This window comes from Rhipicephalus microplus, chromosome 1 (genome assembly GCF_043290135.1).
Source record: "Rhipicephalus microplus isolate Deutch F79 chromosome 1, USDA_Rmic, whole genome shotgun sequence".
In the NCBI taxonomy this organism is placed as follows: Eukaryota; Metazoa; Arthropoda; class Arachnida; order Ixodida; family Ixodidae; genus Rhipicephalus; species Rhipicephalus microplus.
Window position 1 is genome coordinate 54344019 of NC_134700.1, and position 19915 is coordinate 54363933.

Sequence of the window (19915 nt, forward strand, 5' to 3'; positions counted from 1 at the left end):
CCTGCCAGCGCCGTAACGAGCCATCTTCTCTACCAGCCGGATACTTTTTAAACCGATCGATGTTTCCACTCAACCTTTAAGGGCGAAGCTCCTTAAAGCGGCACCCGTTCGTCTCTCGTTGCAGTCCTAGTAGTAGTCGTTGAGTGTAGCCAGTATACTTACCCGTTTTTGAACCCTGCCAGAGCTGTAAAGAGCCATCTTCTCTACCAGCCAGATACGTTTTCAACCGATCGAGGTTTCCACTCAACCTTTTAGGGGCGAAGCTCCTTAGAGCGGCCCCCGTTCGTTCATCGTAGTAGTCCTGGTTCTAGTGGTAGTGTGTAACCAGTATACTTACCAGTTTTTTAGCCCTGCCAGCGCCGTAACGAGCCATCTTTTCTACCAGCCGGATACCTTTTCAACCAATCAATGTTTCCACTCAACCTTTTATGTGTGAACCTGCTTAAAGCGGCACCTGTTCGTTCCTCGTAGTAGTCCTAGTAGTAGTCGTAGTGTGCAACCAGTATAACTACCCAATTGTGAGCCCTGCCAGAGCCGTAAAGAGCCATTTTTTCTACCAGCCGGATACCTTTTCAAACGATCGATGTTTCCACTCAACCCTTTAGGGGCGAAGCTGCTTAAAGTAGCACGCGTTCGTTCATCGTAGTAGTCCTAGTCGAAGTCGTAGTGTGTAACCAGTACACTTACCCGTTTGGGAGCCCTGCCAGCGTCGTAAAGAGCCAACTTCTCTACCAGCCGGATACCTTTTCAACCGATCGATGTTTTTTTTCCACTTTTTATGGGCGAAGCTCCTTAAAGCGTTACCCATTCGTTCATCGTAGTAGTCCTAGTCGTAGTGGTAGTGTGTAACCAGTATACTTACCCGTTTGTGTGCCCTGCCAGCGCCGTAACGAGCCATCTTCTCTACCGGCCGGATATCTTTTCAATAGATCGAGGTTTCCACTAAACCTTTCAAGGCGAAGCTCCTTAAAGCGGCACCCGTTCGTTCTTCGTAGTAGTCCTAGTCGTAGTCGCAGTGTGCAACCAGTATACTTACCCGTTTTTGAGCCCTGCCAGCACCATAACTAGCCGTCTTCTCTACCAGCCGGATACCTTTTCAACTGATCGATGTTTTGTTTCCACTTTTTATGGGCGAAGCTCCTTAAAGCGTTACCCGTTCGTTCATTGTAGTAGTCCTAGTCATTGTTCTAGTGGGTAACCAGTGCCCTTACCCATTTTTGAGCCCTGCCAGCGCCTTAACGAGCCATCTTTTCTACCAGCCGGATACCTTTTAAACTGATCGATGTTTCCACTCAACCTTTTAGGGGCGAAGCTCCTTAAAGCGGCACCCGTTCGTTCCTTGTAGTAGTCCTAGTCGTAGTCGCAGTGTGCAACCAGTATACTTACCCGTTTTTGAGTCCTGCCAGCACTGTAACTAGCCGTCTTCTCTACCAGCTGGATATCTCTTCATCCAATCGATGTTTCCACACAACCTTTTAGGGGCGAAACTCCTTAAAGCGGCACCTGTTATTTCATCATAGTAGTCCAAGTCGTAGTGGTAGTGTGTAACCAGTATACTTACCTGTTTGTGAGCCCTGCCAGCGTCGTAAAGAGCCATCTTCTCTACCAGCCGGACACCTTTTCAACAGATCAATGTTTCCACTCAACCTTTTAGGGGCGAAGCTTCTTAAAGCGACACCCGTTCGTTCTTTGTAGTAGTCCTAGTCATTGTTCTACTGGGTAACCAGTGGCCTTACCCGTTTGGGAGCCCTGCCAGCGTCGTAAAGAGCCATCTTCTCTACCAGCCGGATACCTTTTCAACAGATCGATGTTTTTTTTTCCACTTTTTATGGGCGAAGCTCCTTCAAGCGTTACCCGTTCGTTCGTCGTAGTAGTCCTAGTCGTAGTGGTAGTGCGTAACCAGTATACTTACCCGTTTGTAAGCCCTGCCAGCGCCGTAACGATCCATCTTTTCTACCAGCCGGATACCTTTTCAACCGATCGATGTTTCCACTCAACCTTTTAGGAGCAAAGCTGCTTAAAGCAGCATCCGTCCGTTCCTCGTAGTAGTCCGAGTCCTAGTCGTAGTGTGCAGCCACTATACTTACCCGTTTTTGAGCCCTGCCAGCACCGTAACTAGCCGTCTTCTCTACCAGCTGGATACCTTTCCAACCAATCGATGTTTCCACTCAACCTTTTAGGGGCGAAACTCCTTAAAGCGGCACCCGTTCGTTCCTCGTAGTAGTCCTAGTCGTAGTGGTAGTGTGTAACCAGTACACTTATCCGTTTGGGAGCCCTGCCAGCGTCGTAGAGAGCCATCTTCTCTACCAGCCGGATACCTTTTCAACCGATCGAAGTTTTTTTTCCACTTTTTATGGGCGAAGCTCCTTAAAGCGTTACCCGTTCGTTCGTCGTAGTAGTCCTAGTCGTAGTGGTAGTGTGTGACCAGTATACTTACCCGTTTGTGAGCCCTGCCAGCGCCGTAACGAGCCATCTTTTCTACCAGCCGGATACCTTTTCAACCGATCGATGTTTCCACTCAACCTTTTAGGGGCAAAGCTGCTTAAAGTGGCACCCGTTCGTTCCTCGTAGCAGTCCTAGTCCTAGTCGTAGTGTGCAGCCAGTATACTTACCCGTTTTTGAGCCCTGCCAGCACCGTAACGAGCCATCTTTTCTACCAGCCGGATACCTTTTCAATAGATCGAGGTTTCCACTCAACCTTGTAGGGGCGAAGCTCCTTAAAATGGTACCCGTTCGTCTCACGTTGCAGTCCTAGTAGTAGTCGTAGAGTGTAGCCAGTATACTTACCCGTTTTTGAGCCCTGCCAGAGCTGTAAAGAGCCATCTTCTCTACCAGCCAGATACGTTTTCAACCGATCGAGGTTTCCACTCAACCTTTTAGGGGCGAAGCTCCTTAAAGCGGCACCCGTTCGTCCATCGTAGTAGTCCTGGTTCTAGTGGGAGTGTGTAACCAGTATACTTACCAGTTTTTTAGCTCTGCCAGCGCCGTAACGAGCCATCATTTCTACCAGCCGGATACCTTTTCAAGCAATCGATGTTTCCACTCAACCTTTTAGGTGTGAAGCTGCTTAAAGCGGCACCTGTTCGTTCCTCGTAGTAGTCCTAGTCGTAGTCGTAGTGTGCAACCAGTATACCTACCCAATTGTGAGCCCTGCTGGCGCCGTAACGGGCCATCTTCTCTACCAGCCGGATACCTGTTCAACCGGTCGATGTTTCCACTCAACCTTTTAGGGGCGAAGCTCCTTAAAATGGTACCCGTTCGTTCATCGTAGGAGTCCTAGTCGTAGTCGTAGTAGGTAACCAGTAAACATACCCGTTTGTGAGCCCTGCCAGAGCCGTAAAGAGTCATCTTCTCTACCAGCCGGATACCTTTTCAACCGATCGATGTTTCCACTCAACCCTTTAGGGGCGAAGCTGCTTAAAGTGGCACGCGTTCGTTTCTCGTAGTAGTCCTAGCCGTAGTCGTAGTGTGTAACCAGTACACTTACCCGTTTGGGAGCCCTGCCAGCGTTGTAAAGAGCCATCTTCTCTACCAGCCGGATACCTTTTCAACCGATCGATGTTTCCACTCAACCTTTTAAGGCGAAGCTCCTTAAAGCGGCCCCCGTTCGTCCCTCGTAGTAGTCTTAGTCGTAGTCGTAGTGTGTAGCCAGTATACTTACCAGATTTTGAGCCCTGCCAGCGCCGTAACGAGCCATCTTTTCTACCAGCCGGATACCTTTTCAACCGATCGATGTTTCCACTCAACCTTTTTGGGGCGAAGCTGCTTAAAGCGGCAACCGTTCGTTCCTCGTAGTAGTCCTAGTCGTAGTCGCAGTGTGCAACCAGTATACTTACCCGTTTTTGAGCCCTGCCAGCACCGTAACTAGCCGTCTTCTCAACCAGCTGGATATCTTTTCATCCAATCGATGTTTCCACTAAACCTTTTAGGGGCGAAACTCCTTAAAGCGGCACCCGTTCCTTCCTCGTAGTAGTGCTAGTCGTAGTCGTAGTGTGTAACCAGTGTACCTACCGTTTGTGAGCCCTGCCAGTGCTGTAAAGAGCCATCTTCTCTACCAGCCGGATACCATTTCAACCGGTCGATGTTTCCAATCAACCTTTTAGGGGCGAAGCTCCTTAAAATGGTACCCGTTCGTTCATCGTAGGAGTCCTAGTCGTAGTCGTAGTGTGTAACCAGTATTTTTACCGTCGGTGAGCCCTGCCAGAGCCGTAAAGAGGCATTTTTTCTACCAGCCGGATACCTTTCCAAACGATCGATGTTTCCACTCAAACTTTTAGAGGCGGAGCTCCATAAATCGGCAATCGTTCGTTCATCGTAGTAGTTCTAGTCGAAGTCGTAGTGTGTAACCAGTATACCTACCCACTTGTGAGCCCTGTCGGCGCCCTAACGGGCCATCTTCTCTACCAGCCGGATACCTTTTCAATAGATCAAGGTTTCCACTCAACTTTTTAGTGGCGACGCTCCTTAAAGCGTTACCCGTTCGTTCGTCGTAGTAGTCCTAGTCGTAGTGGTAGTGTGTAACCAGTATGCTTACCCGTTTGTAAGCCCTGCCATCGCCGTAACGAGCCATCTTTTCTACCAGCCGGATACCTTTTCAAACGATCGATGTTTCCACTAAACCTTTTAGGGCGAAGCTCCTTAAAGCGGCACCCGTTCGTTCATTGTAGTAGTCCTAGTCATTGTTCTAGTGGTAACCAGTGCCCTTACCCGTTTTTGAGCCCTGCCAGCGCCGTAACGAGCCATCTTTTTTACCAGCCGGATACCTTTTAAACCGATCGATGTTTCCACTCAACCTTTTAGGGGCGAAGCTCCTTAAAGCGGCACCCGTTCGTCTCACGTTGCAGTCCTAGTAGTAGTCGTAGTGTGTAGCCAGTATACTTACCCGTTTGTGAGCCCTGCCAGTGCCGTAAAGAGCCATCTTCTCTACGAGCCGGATACCTTTTCAACCATTCGATGTTTCAACTCAACCGTTTATGGGCGAAGCTCCTTAAAGCGGCACCCGTTCGTTCATCGTAGTAGTCCTAGTCGTAGTCGTAGTGTGTAACCAGTGTACTTACCGTTTGTTAGCCCTGCCGGTGCCGTAACGAGCCATCTTCTCTGCCAGCCGGATACCTTTTTAACCGATCGAGGTTTCCACTCAACCTTTTAGGGGAGGAAGCTCCTTAAAGCTGCTCCCGTTCATTCATCGTAGTAGTTCTAGTCGTAGTCGTAGTGTGTGCCAAGTATATTTACTGTTTGTGAGCACTCCCAGAGCTGTATAGAGCAATCTTTTCCACCTGCCGGATACCTTTTCAACCGATCGATGTTTCTTTTTTCACTTTTTTATGGGCGAAGCTCCTTAAAGCGTTACCCGTTCGTTCATCGTAGTAGTCCTAGTCGTAGTGGTAGTGTGTAACCAGTATACTTACCCGTTTGTGAGCCCTGCCAGCGTCGTAAAGAGCCATCTTCTCTACCAGCCGGATACTTTTTAAACCGATCGATGTTTCCACTCAACCTTTAAGGGCGAAGCTCCTTAAAGCGGCACCCGTTCGTCTCTCGTTGCAGTCCTAGTAGTAGTCGTAGAGTGTAGCCAGTATACTTACCCGTTTGTGAACCCTGCCAGAGCTGTAAAGAGCCATCTTCTCTACCAGCCAGATACGTTTTCAACCGATCGAGGTTTCCACTCAACCTTTTAGGGGCGAAGCTCCTTAGAGCGGCCCCCGTTCGTTCATCGTAGTAGTCCTGGTTCTAGTGGTAGTGTGTAACCAGTATACTTACCAGTTTTTTTGCCCTGCCAGCGCCGTAACGAGCCATCTTTTCTACCAGCCGGATACCTTTTCAACCAATTAATGTTTCCACTCAACCTTTTATGTGTGAACCTGCTTAAAGCGGCACCTGTTCGTTTCTCGTAGTAGTCCTAGTAGTAGTCGTAGTGTGCAACCAGTATAACTACCCAATTGTGAGCCCTGCCAGAGCCGTAAAGAGCCATTTTTTCTACCAGCCGGATACCTTTTCAAACGATCGATGTTTCCACTCAACCCTTCAGGGGCGAAGCTGCTTAAAGTGGCACGCGTTCGTTCATCGTAATAGTCCTAGTCGAAGTCGTAGTGTGTAACCAGTACACTTGCCCGTTTGGGAGCCCTGCCAGCGTCGTAAAGAGCCAACTTCTCTACCAGCCGGATACCTTTTCAACCGATCGATGTTTTTTTTCCACTTTTTATGGGCGAAGCTCCTTAAAGCGTTACCCGTTCGTTCATCGTAGTAGTCCTAGTCGTAGTGGTAGTGTGTAACCAGTATACTTACCCGTTTGTGTGCCCTGCCAGCGCCGTAACGAGCCATCTTCTCTACCGGCCGGATATCTTTTCAATAGATCGAGGTTTCCACTCAACCTTTCAAGGCGAAGCTCCTTAAAGCAGCCCCCCTTCGTCCCTCGTAGTAGTCCTAGTCGTAGTCGTAGTGTGTAGCCAGTATACTCACCAGTTTTTGAGCCCTGCCAGCGCCGTAACGAGCCATCTTGTCTACCAGCCGGATACCTTTTCAACCGTTCGATGTTTCCACTCAACCTTTTTGGGGCGAAGCTGCTTAAAGCGGCACCCGTTCGTTCTTCGTAGTAGTCCTAGTCGTAGTCGCAGTGTGCAACCAGTATACTTACCCTTTTTTGAGCCCTGCCAGCACCGTAACTAGCCGTCTTCTCTACCAGCCGGATACCTTTTCAACCGATCGATGTTTTTTTTTCCACTTTTTATGGGCGAAGCTCCTTAGAGCGTTACCCGTTCGTTCATTGTAGTAGTCCTAGTCATTGTTCTAGTGGGTAACCAGTGCCCTTACCCATTTTTGAGCCCTGCCAGCGCCGTAACGAGCCATCTTTTCTACCAGCCGGATACCTTTTAAACCGATCGATGTTTCCACTCAACCTTTTAGGGGCGAAGCTCCTTAAAGCGGCACCCATTCGTTCCTTGTGGTAGTCCTAGTCGTAGTCGCAGTGTGCAACCAGTATACTTACCCGTTTCTGAGCCCTGCCAGCACTGTAACTAGCCATCTTCTCTACCAGCTGGATATCTCTTCATCCAGTCGATGTTTCCACACAACCTTTTAGGGGCGAAACTCCTTAAAGCGGCACCCGTTAGTTCATCATAGTAGTCCAAGTCGTAGTGGTAGTGTGTAACCAGTATACTTACCTGTTTGTGAGCCCTGCCAGCGTCGTAAAGAGCCATCTTCTCTACCAGCCGGACACCTTTTCAACAGATCAATGTTTCCACTCAACCTTTTAGGGGCGAAGCTTCTTAAAACGACACCCGTTCGTTCTTTGTAGTAGTCCTAGTCATTGTTCTACTGGGTAACCAGTGCCCTTACCCGTTTATGAGCCCTGCCAGCGCCGTAACGAGCCATCTTCTCTGCCAGCCGGATACCTTTTAAACCAATCGATGTTTCCACTCAACCTTTTAGGGGCGAAGCTCCTTAAAGCGGCACCCGTTCGTCTCTCGTTGCAGTCCTAGTAGTAGTCGTAGAGTGTAGCCAGTATACTTACCCGTTTTTGAGCCCTGCCAGCGCCGTAACTAGCCGTCTTCTCTACCAGCTGGATACTTTTTCAACCAATCTATGTTTCCACTCAACCTTTTAGGGGCGAAACTCCTTAAAGCGGCACCCGTTCGTTCATCGTAGTAGTCCTAGTCGTAGTGGTTGTGCGTAACCAGTATACTTACCCGTTTGTGAGCCCTGCCAGCGCCGTAACGAGCCATCTTCTCTACCAGCCGGATACCTTTTCAATAGATCGAAGTTTCCACTCACCTTTTAAGGCGAAGCTCCTTAAAGCGGCCCCCGTTCGTCCCTCGTAGTAGTCCTTGATTTAGTCGTACTGTGTAGCCAGTATACCTACCAGTTTTTGAGCCCTGCCAGCGCCGTAACTAGCCGTCTTCTCTACCAGCTGGATACCTTTTCAACCAATCGATGTTTCCACTCGACCTTTCAGTGGCGAACCTCCTTAAAGCGGCACCCGTTAGTTCATCATAGTAGTCCAAGTCGTAGTGGTAGTGTGTAACCTGTATACTTACCCATTTGTGAGCCCTGCCAGCGTCGTAAAGAGCCATCTTCTCTACCAGCCGGATACCTTTTCAACAGATCGATGTTTCCACTCAACCTTTTAGTGGCGATGCTTCTTAAAGCGACACCCGTTCGTTCATTGTAGTAGTCCTAGTCATTGTTCTACTGGGTAACCAGTGCCCTTACCCGTTTATGAGCCCTGCCAGCGCCGTAACGAGCCATCTTCTCTACCAGCCGGATACTTTTTAAACCGATCGATGTTTCCACTCAACCTTTTAGGGGCGAAGCTCCTTAAAGCGGCACCCGTTCGTCTCTTGTTGAAGTCCTAGTAGTAGTCGTAGTGTGAAGCCAGTATACTTACCCGTTTTTGAACCCTGCCAGAGCTGTAAAGAGCCATCTTCTCTACCAGCCAGATACGTTTTCAACCGATCGAGGTTTTCACTCAACCTTTTAGGGGCGAAACTCCTTAAAGCGGCACCCGTTCCTTCCTCGTAATAGTGCTAGTCGTAGTCGTAGTGTGTAACCAGTGTACCTCCCGTTTGTGAGCCCTGCCAGGGCTGTAAAGAGCCATCTTCTCTACCAGCCGGATACCATTTCAACCGGTTGATGTTTCCAATCCAACTTTTAGGGGCGAAGCTCCTTAAAATGGTACCCGTTCGTTCATCGTAGGAGTCCTAGTCGTAGTCGTAGTGTGTAACCAGTATTTTTACCCTTCGGCGAGCCCTGCCAGAGCCGTAAAGAGCCATTTTTTCTACCAGCCGCATACCTTTCCAAACGATCGATAGTTCCACTGAAACTTTCAGGGGCGGAGCTCCATAAAGCGGCAATCGTTCGTTCATCGTAGAAGTTCTAGTCGAAGTCGTAGTGTGTAACCAGTACACTTACCCGTTTGGGAGCCCTGCCAGCGCCGTAACGAGCCATCTTTTCCACCTGCCGGATACCTATTCAACCGATCGATGTTTCCACTCAACCTTTTAGGGGCGAAGGTCCATAAAGCGGCACACGTTCGTTCATCGTAGTAGTCCTAGTCGAAGTCGTAGTGTGTAACCAGTACACTTATCCGTTTGGGAGCCCTGCCAGCGTCGTAAAGAGCCATCTTCTCTACCAGCCGGATACCTTTTCAACCGATCGATGTTTTTTTTTTTCACTTTTTATGGGCGAAGCTCCTTAAAGCGTTACCCGTTCGTTCGTCGTAGTAGTCCTAGTCGTAGTGGTAGTGTGTAACCAGTATACTTACCCGTTTGTAAGCCCTGCCAGCGCCGTAACGAGCCATCTTTTCTACCAGCCGGATACCTTTTCAACCGATCGATGTTTCCACTCAACCTTTTAGGGGCAAAGCTGCTTAAAGCGGCACCCGTTCGTTCCTCGTAGTAGTCCTAGTCCTACTCGTAGTGTGCAACCAGTATACTTACTTGTTTTTGAGCCCTGCCAGCACCGAAACTAGCCGTCTTCTCTACCAGCTGGATACTTTTTCAACCAATCTATGTTTCCACTCAACCTTTTAGGGGCGAAATTCCTTAAAGCGGCACCCGTTCGTTCCTCGTAGTAGTGCTAGTCGTAGTCGCAGTGTGTAACCAGTGTACTTACCGTTTGTGAGCCCTGCCAGTGCCATAAAGAGCCATATTCTCTACCAGCCGGATACCATTTCAACCGGTCGATGTTTCCCCTCAACCTTTTAGAGGCGAAGCTCCTTAAAGCGGCCCCCGTTCGTCCCTCGTAGTAGTCCTAGCCGTAATCGTAGTGTGTAGCCAGTATACTTACCCGTTTGTGAGCCCTGCCAGTGCCGTAAAGAGCCATTTTTTCTTCCAGCCGAATACCTTTTCAAACGATCGATGTTTCCACTAAACCTTTTAGGTGCGAAGCTCTTTAAAGCGGCACCCGTTCGTTCATTGTAGTAGTCCTAGTCATTGTTCTAGTGGGTAACCAGTGCCCTTACCCGTTTTTGAGCCCTGCCAGCGCCGTAACGAGCCATCTTTTCTACCAGCCGGATACCTTTTAAACCGATCGATGTTTCCACTCAACCTTTTAGGGGCGAAGCTCCTTGAAGCGGCACCCGTTCGTCTCACGTTGCAGTCCTAGTAGTAGTCGTAGAGTGTAGCCAGTATACTTACCCGTTTTTGAGCCCTGCCAGAGCTGTAAAGAGCCATCTTCTCTACCAGCCAGATACGTTTTCAACCGATCGAGGTTTCCACTCAACCTTTTAGGGGCGAAGCTCCTTAAAGCGGCACCCGTTCGTCCATCGTAGTAGTCCTGGTTCTACTGGTAGTGTGTAACCAGTATACTTACCAGTTTTTTAGCTCTGCCAGCGCCGTAACGATCCATCATTTCTACCAGCCGGATACCTTTTCAAGCAATCGATGTTTCCACTCGACCTTTTAGGTGTGAAGCTGCTTAAAGCGGCACCTGTTCGTTCCTCGTAGTAGTCCTAGTCATAGTCTTAGTGTGCAACCAGTATACCTACCCAATTGTGAGCCCTGCTGGCGCCGTAACGGGCCATCTTCTCTACCAGCCGGATACCTGTTCAACCGGTCGATGTTTCCACTCAACCTTTTAGGGGCGAAGCTCCTTAAAATGGTACCCGTTCGTTCATCGTAGGAGTCCTAGTCGTAGTCGTGGTAGGTAACCAGTAAACATACCCGTTTGTGAACCCTGCCAGAGCCGTAAAGAGTCATCTTCTCTACCAGCCGGATACCTTTTCAACCGATCGATGTTTCCACTCAACCCTTTAGGGGCGAAGCTGCTTAAAGTGGCACGCGTTCGTTTTTCGTAGTAGTCCTAGCCGTAGTCGTAGTGTGTAACCAGTACACTTACCCGTTTGGGAGCCCTGCCAGCGTCGTAAAGAGCCATCTTCTCTACCAGCCGGATACCTTTTCAACCGATCGATGTTTCCACTCAACTTTTTAAGGCGAAGCTCCTTAAAGCGGCCCCCGTTCGTCCCTCGTAGTAGTCCTAGTCGTAGTCGTAGTGTGTAGCCAGTATACTTACCAGATTTTGAGCCCTGCCAGCGCCGTAACGAGCCATCTTTTCTACCAGCCGGATACCTTTTCAACCGATCGATGTTTTCACTCAACCTTTTTGGGGCGAAGCCGCTTAAAGCGGCACCCGTTCGTTCCTCGTAGTAGTCCTAGTTGTAGTCGCAGTGTGCAACCAGTATACTTACCCGTTTTTGAGCCCTGCCAGCACCGTAACTAGCCGTCTTCTCTACCAGCTGGATATCTTTTCATCTAATCGATGTTTCCACTCAACCTTTTAGGGGCGAAACTCCTTAAAGCGGCACCCGTTCCTTCCTCGTAGTAGTGCTAGTCGTAGTCGTAGTGTGTAACCAGTGTACCTACCGTTTGTGAGCCCTGCCAGTGCTGTAAAGAGCCATCTTCTCTACCAGCCGGATACCATTTCAACCGGTCGATGTTTCCAATCAACCTTTTAGGGGCGAAGCTCCTTAAAATGGTACCCGTTCGTTCATCGTAGGAGTCCTAGTCGTAGTCGTAGTTTGTAACCAGTATTTTTACCGTCGGTGAGCCCTGCCAGAGCCGTAAAGAGGCATTTTTTCTACCAGCCGGATACCTTTCCAAACGATCGATGTTTCCACTAAAACTTTTAGGGACGGAGCTCCATAAAGCGGCAATCGTTCGTTCATCGTAGTAGTTCTAGTCGAAGTCGTAGTGTGTAACCAGTACACTTACCCGTTTGGGAGCCCTGCGAGTGCCGTAACGAGCCATCTTTTCCACCTGCGAGATACCTTTTCAACCGATCGATGTTTCCACTCAACCTTTTAGGGGCGAAGGTCCATAAAGCGGCACACGTTCGTTCATCGTAGTAGTCCTAGTCGAAGTCGTAGTGTGTAACCAGTACACTTATCCATTTGGGAGCCCTGCCAGCGTCGTAAAGAGCCATCTTCTCTACCAGCCGGATACCTTTTCAACCGATCGATGTTTTTTTTCCACTTTTTAAGGGCGACGCTCCTTAAAGCGTTACCCGTTCGTTCGTCGTAGTAGTCCTAGTCGTAGTGGTAGTGTGTAACCAGTATGCTTACCCGTTTGTAAGCCCTGCCAGCGCCGTAACGAGCCATCTTTTCTACCAGCCGGATACCTTTTCAACCGATCGATGTTTCCACTCAACCTTTAGGGGCAAAGCTGCTTAAAGCGGCACCCGTTCGTTCCTCGTAGTAGTCCAGGTCCTAGTCGTAGTGTGCAACCAGTATACTTACCCGTTTTTGAGCCCTGCCAGCGCCGTAACTAGCCGTCTTCTCTACCAGCTGGATACTTTTTCAACCAATCTATGTTTCCACTCAACCTTTTAGGGTCGAAACTCCTTAAAGCGGCACCCGTTCGTTCCTCGTAGTAGTGCTAGTCGTAGTCGCAGTGTGTAACCAGTATACCTACCCACTTGTGAGCCCTGTCGGCGCCCTAACGGGCCATCTTCTCTACCAGCCGGATACCTGTTCTACCGATCGATGTTTCCACTCAACCTTATAGGGGCGAAGCTCCTTAAAGCGTTACCCGTTCGTTCATCGTAGTAGTCCTAGTCGTAGTGGTAGTTTGTAACCAGTATACTTACCCGTTTGTGAGCCTTGCCAGCGCCGTAACGAGCCATCTTCTCTACCAGCCGGATACCTTTTCAATAGATCAAGGTTTCCACTCAACCTTTTAGTGGCGAAGCTCCTTAAAGCGGCCCACGTTCGTCCCTCGTAGTAGTCCTAGCCGTAATCGTAGTGTGTAGCCAGTATACTTACCCGTTTGTGAGCACTGCCAGTGCCGTAAAGAGCCATTTTTTCTTCCAGCCGAATACCTTTTCAAACGATCGATGTTTCCACTAAACCTTTTAGGGGCGAAGCTCCTTAAAGAGGCACCCGTTCGTTCATTGTAGTAGTCCTAGTCATTGTTCTAGTGGGTAACCAGTGCCCTTACCCGTTTTTGAGCCCTGCCAGCGCCGTAACGAGCCATCTTTTTTACCAGCCGGATACCTTTTAAACCGATCGATGTTTCTACTCAACCTTTTAGGGGCGAAGCTCCTTAAAGCGGCACCCGTTCGTCTCACGTTGCAGTCCTAGTAGTAGTCGTAGTGTGTAGCCAGTATACTTACCCGCTTGTGAGCCCTGCCAGTGCCGTAAAGAGCCATCTTCTCTACCAGCCGGATACCTTTTCAACCATTCGATGTTTTAACTCAACCGTTTATGGGCGAAGCTCCTTAAAGCGGCACCCGTTCGTTCATCGTAGTAGTCCTAGTCGTAGTCGTAGTGTGTAACCAGTGTACTTACCGTTTGTTAGCCCTGCCGGTGCCGTAACGAGCCATCTTCTCTGCCAGCCGGATACCTTTTTAAGCGATCGAGGTTTCCACTCAACCTTTTAGGGGAGGAAGCTCCTTAAAGCTGCTCCCGTTCATTCATCGTAGTAGTTCTAGTCGTAGTCGTAGTGTGTGCCAAGTATATTTACTGTTTGTGAGCACTCCCAGAGCTGCATAGAGCCATCTTTTCCACCTGCCGGATACCTTTTCAACCGATCGATGTTTCTTTTTTCACTTTTTATGGGCGAAGCTCCTTAAAGCGTTACCCGTTCGTTCATCGTAGTAGTCCTAGACGTAGTGGTAGTGTGTAACCAGTATACGTACCCGTTTGTGAGCCCTGCCAGCGCCGTAACGAGCCATCTTCTCTACTAGCCGGATACCTTTTCAATAGATCGAGGTTTCCACTCACCTTTTAAGGCGAAGCTCCTTAAAGCGGCCCCCGTTCGTCCCTCGTAGTAGTCCTAGTTGTAGTCGTAGTGTGTAGCCAGTATACTAACCAGTTTTTGAGCCCTGCCAGTGCCGTAACTAGCCGTCTTCTCTACCAGCTGGATACCTTTTCAACCAATCGATGTTTCCACTCGACCTTTCAGTGGCGAAGCTCCTTAAAGCGGCACCCGTTAGTTCATTATAGTAGTCCAAGTCGTAGTGGTAGTGTGTAACCAGTATACTTACCCGTTTGTGAGCCCTGCCAGCGTCGTAAAGAGCCATCTTCTCTACCAGCCGTATACCTTTTCAACAGATCGATGTTTCCACTCAACCTTTTAGGGGCGAAGCTTCTTAAAGCGAAACCCGTTCGTTCATTGTAGTAGTCCTAGTCATGGTTCTACTGGGTAACCAGTGCCCTTACCCGTTTATGAGCCCTGCCAGCGCCGTAACGAACCATCTTCTCTACCAGCCGGATACTTTTTAAACCGATCGAGGTTTCCACTCAACCTTTTAGGGGCGAAGCTCCTTAGAGCGGCACCCGTTCGTTCATCGTAGTAGTCCTGGTTCTAGTGGTAGTGTGTAACCAGTATACTTACCAGTTTTTAGCCCTGCCAGCGCCGTAACGAGCCATCTTTTCTACCAGCCGGATACCTTTTCAACCAATCAATGTTTCTACTCAACCTTTTATGTGTGAACCTGCTTAAAGCGGAACCTGTTCGTTCCTCGTAGTAGTCCTAGTAGTAGTCGTAGTGTGCAACCAGTCTAACTACCCAATTGTGAGCCCTGCTGGCGCCGTAACGGGCCATCTTCTCTACCAGCCGGATACCTGTTCAAACAATCGATGTTTCCACTCAACCTTTTAGGGGCGAAACTCCTTAAAGCGGCACCCGTTCATTCATCGTAGGAGTCCTTGTCATAGTCGTAGTGTGTAACCAGTATTTTTACTCATTTATAAGCCCTGCCAGAGCCGTAAAGAGCCATTTTTTTCTACCAGCCGGATACCTTTTCAAACGATCGATGTTTCCACTCAACCTTTTTGGGGCGAAGCTGCTTAAAGCGGCACCCGTTCGTTCTTCGTAGTAGTCCTAGTCGTAGTCGCAGTGTGCAACCAGTATACTTACCCGTTTTTGAGCCCTGCCAGCACCGTAACTAGCCGTCTTCTCTACCAGCCGGATACCTTTTCAACCGATCGATGTTTTTTTCCACTTTTTATGGGCAAAGCTCCTTAAAGCGTTACCCGTTCGTTCATTGTAGTAGTCCTAGTCATTGTTCTAGTGGGTAACCAGTGCCCTTACCCGTTTTTGAGCCCTGCCAGCGCCGTAACGAGCCATCTTTTCTACCAGCCGGATACCTTTTAAACCGATCGATGTTTCCACTCAACCTTTTAGGGGCGAAGCTCCTTAAAGCGGCACCCGTTCGTCTCACGTTGCAGTCCTAGTAGTAGTCGCAGAGTGTAGCCAGTATACTTACCCGTTTTTGAGCCCTGCCAGAGCTGTAAAGAGCCATCTTCTCTACCAGCCGGATATGTTTTACACCGATCGAGGTTTCTACTCAACGTTTCAGGGGCGAAGCTCCTTAAAGCGGCACCTGTTCGTTCCTCGTAGTAGTCCTAGTCGTAGTCGTAGTGTGCAACCAGTATACCTACCCACTTGTGAGCCCTGCTGGCGCCGTAACGGGCCATCTTCTCTACCAGCCGGATACCTGTTCAACCTATCGATGTTTCCACTGAACCTTTCATGGGCGAAGATCCTTAAAGCGGCACCCTGTCATTCCTCGTAGTTGTCCTAGTCGTAGTCGTAGTGTGCAACCAGTATGCTTACCCGTTTGTGAGCCCTGCCACTGCCGTAAAGAGCCATCTTCTCTACCAGCCGGATACCTTTTCAACCATTCGATGTTTCAACTCAACCGTTTTTGGGCGAAGCTCCTTAAAGCGGCACCCGTTCGTTCATCGTAGTAGTCCTAGTCGTAGTCGTAGTGTGTAATCAGTGTACTTACCGTTTGTTAGCCCTGCCAGTGCCGTAACGAGCCAGCTTCTCTACCAGCCGGATACCTTTTTAACCGATCGAGGTTTCCACTCAACCTTTTAGGGGCGAAGCTCCTTAAAGCTGCACCCGTTCGTTCATCGTAGTAGTTCTAGTCGTAGTCGTAGTGTGTGCCAAGTATATTTACTGCTTGTGAACACTCCCAGAGCCGTATAGAGCCATCTTTTCCACCTGCCGGATACCTTTTCAACAGATCGATGTTTCCACTCAACCTTTTAGGGGCGAAGCTGCTTAAAGCGGCACCTGTTCGTTCCTCGTAGTAGTCCTAGCCGTGGTCGCAGTGTGCAACCAGTATACTTACCCGTTTTTGAGCCCCGCCAGCACCGTAACTAGCCGTCTTCTCTACCAGCTGGATACCTTTTCAACCAATCGATGTTTCCACTCAACCTTTTAGGGGCGAAACTTCCTAAAGCGGCACCCGTTCGTTCATCGTAGGAGTCCTAGTCGTAGTCGTAGTGTGTAACCAGTATTTTTACTTGTTTGTGAGCCCTGCCAGAGCCGTAAAGAGCCATTTTTTCTACCAGCCGGATACCTTTTCAAACGATCGATGTTTTCACTCAACCTTTTAGGGGCGAAGCTCCATAAAGCGGCATCCGTTCGTTCATCGTAGTAGTCCTAGTCGAAGTCGTAGTGTGTAACCAGTACACTTACCCGTTTGGGAGCCCTGCCAGCGTCGTAAAGAGCATCGTCTCTACCAGCCGAATAACTTTTCAACCGATCGATGTTTATTTTTTCAGTTTTTATAAGCGAAGCTCTTTAAAGCGTTACCCGTTCGTTCATCGTAGTAGTCCTTGTCGTAGTGGTAGTGTGTAACCAGTATACTTACCCGTTTGTGAGCCCTGCCAGCGCCGTAACGAGCCATCTTCTCTACCAGCCGGATACTTTTTCAATAGATCGAGGTTTCCACTCAACCTTTTAAGGCGAAGCTCCTTAAAGCGGCCCCCGTTCGTCCCTCGTAGTAGTGCTAGTCGTAGTCGTAGTGTGTAACCAGTATACCTACTGTTTGTGAGCCCTGCCAGTGCCGTAAAGAGCCATCTTCTCTACCAGCCGGATACCATTTCAACCGGTCGATGTTTCCACTCAACCTTATAGGGGCGAAGCTCCTTAAAGCGACAAACGTTCGTGCATTATAGTAGTCCTAGTCATTGTTTTAGTGGGTAACCAGTGCCCTTGCCCGTTTATGAGCCCTGCCAGCGCCGTAACGAGCCATCTTTTCTACCAGCCGGATACCTTTTAAACCGATCGCTGTTTACACCCAACCTTTTAGGGGCGAAGCTCCTTAAAGCGGCACCCGTTCGTCTCTCGTTGAAGTCCTAGTAGTAGTCGTAGAGTGTAGCCAGTATATTTACCCGTTTTTGAGCCCTGCCAGAGCTGTAAAGGGCCATCTTCTCTACCAAACAGATATGTTTTCAACCGATCGAGGTTTCCACTCAACCTTTTAGGGGCGAAGCTCCTTAAAGCGGCACCCATTCGTTCATCGTAGTAGTCCTGGTTCTAGTGGTGGTGTGTAACCAGTATACTTACCAGTTTTTTAGCCCTGCCAGCGCCGTAACGAGCCATCTTTTCTACCAACCGGATACCTTTTCAGCCGATCGATGTTTCCACTCAACCTTTTAGGGGCGAAGCTGCTTAAAGCGGCACCCGTTCGTTCCTTGTAGTAGTCCTAGCCGTAGTCGCAGTGTGCAACCAGTATACTTACCCGTTTCTGAGCCCTGCCAGCACTGTAACTAGCCGTCTTCTCTACCAGCTGGATATCTCTTCATCCAATCGATGTTTCCACACAACCTTTTAGGGGCGAAACTCCTTAAAGCGGCACCCGTTAGTTCATCATAGTAGTCCAAGTCGTAGTGGTAGTGTGTAACCAGTATACTTACCCGTTTGTGAGCCTTGCCAGCGCCGTAACGAGCCATCTTCTCTACCAGCCGGATAACTTTTCAAGAGATCGAGGTTTCCACTCAACCTTTTAGAGGTGAAGCTCCTTAAAGCGGCCCCCGTTCGTCCCTCGTAGTAGTACTAGTCGTAGTCGTAGCGTGCAACCAGTATACTTACCCGTTTCTGAGCCCTGCCAGCACCGTAACTAGCCGTCTTCTCTACCAGCTGGATATCTCTTCATCCAATCGATGTTTCCACTCAACCTTTTAGGGGCGAAACTCCTTAAAGCGGCACCCGTTAGTTCATCATAGTAGTCCAAGTCGTAGTGGTAGTGTGTAACCATTATACTTACCTGTTTGTGAGCCCTGCCAGCGTCGTGAAGAGCCATATTCTCTGCCAGCCGGATACCTTTTCAACAGATCGATGTTTCCACTCAACCTTTTAGAGGCGAAGCTTCTTAAAGCGACACCCGTTCGTTCATTGTAGTAGTCCTAGTCATTGTTTTACTGGGTAACCAGTGCCCTTACCCGTTTATGAGCACTGCCAGCGCCGTAACGAGCCATCTTCTCTGCCAGCCAGATACCTTTTCAACCAATCGATGTTTCCACTCAACCTTTTAGGGGCGAAGCTCCTTAAAGCGGCACCCGTTCGTCTCTCGTTTCAGTCCTAGTAGTAGTCGTAGAGTGTAGCCAGTATACTTACCCGTTTTTGAACCCTGCCAGAGCTGTAAACAGCCATCTTCTCTACCAGCCAGATACGTTTTCAACCGATCGAGGTTTCCACTCAACCTTTTAGGGGCGAAGCTCCTTAAAGCGGCACCCGTTCGTTCATCGTAGTAGTCCTGGTTCTAGTGGTAGTGTGTAACCAGTATACTTACCAGTTTTTTAGCCCTGCCAGTGCCGTAACGAGCCATCTTTTCTACCAGCCGGATACCTTTTCAACCAATCAATGTTTCCACTCAACCTTTTAGGTGTGAAGCTGCTTAAAGCGGCACCTGTTCATTCCTCGTAGTAGTCCTAGTCGTAGTCGTAGTGTGCAACCAGTATACCTACCCAATTGTGAGCCCTGCTGGTGCCGTAACGGGCCATCTTCTCTACCAGCAGGATACCTGTTCAACCGGTCGATGTTTCCACTCAACCTTTTAGGGGCGAAGCTCCTTCAAATGGTACCCGTTCGTTCATCGTAGGAGTCCTAGTCGTAGTCGTAGTAGGTAACCAGTATACTTACCCGTTTGTGAGCCCTACCAGAGCCGTAAAGAGTCATCTTCTCTACCTGCCGAATACCTTTTCAACCGATCGATGTTTCCACTCAACCTTTCAGGGGCGAAGCTGCTTAAAGCGGCACCCGTTCGTTTCTCGTAGTAGTCCTAACCGTAGTCGTAGTGTGCAACCAGTATACTTATCCGTTTTTGAGCCCTGCCAGAGCCGTAAAGAGTCATCTTCTCTACCAGCCGGATACCTTTTCAACCGATCGATGTTTCCACTCAACCTTTAAGGGGCGAAACTCCTTAAAGCGGCACCCGTTCATTCATCGTAGGAGTCCTAGTCGTAGTTGTAGTGTGTAACCAGTATGTTTACTCATTTGTGAGCCCTGCCAGAGCCGTAAAGAGCCATTGTTTTCTACCAGCCGGATACCTTTTCAAACGATCGATGTTTCCACTCAACCTTTTAGGGGCGAAGCTTCATAAAGCGGCCCCAATTCGTTCATCGTAGTAGTCCTAGTCGAAGTCGTAGTGTGTAACCAGTACACTTATCCGTTTGGGAGCCCTGCCAGCGTCGTAAAGAGCCATCTTCTCTACCAGCCGGATACCTTTTCAACCGATCAATGTTTTTTTTCCCACTTTTTATGGGCGAAGCTCCTTAAAGCGTTACCCGTTCGTTCATCGTAGATGTCCTAGTCGTAGTCGCAGTGTGCAACCAGTATACTTACCCGTTTTTGAGCCCTGCCAGCACCGTAACTAGCCGTCTTCTCTAACAGCTGGATATCTTTTCATCCAATCGATGTTTCCACTCAACTTTTAGGGGCGAAACTCCTTAAAGCCGCCGCCGTTCCTTCCTCGTAGTAGTGCTAGTCGTAGTCGTAGTGTGTAACCAGTGTACCTACCGTTTGTGAGCCCTGCCAGTGCTGTAAAGAGCCATCTTCTCTACCAGCCGGATACCATTTCAACCGGTCGATGTTTCCACTCAACCTTTTAGGGGCGAAGCTCCTTAAAATGGTACACGTTCGTTCATCGTAGGAGTCCTAGTCGTAGTTGTAGTGTGTAACCAGTATTT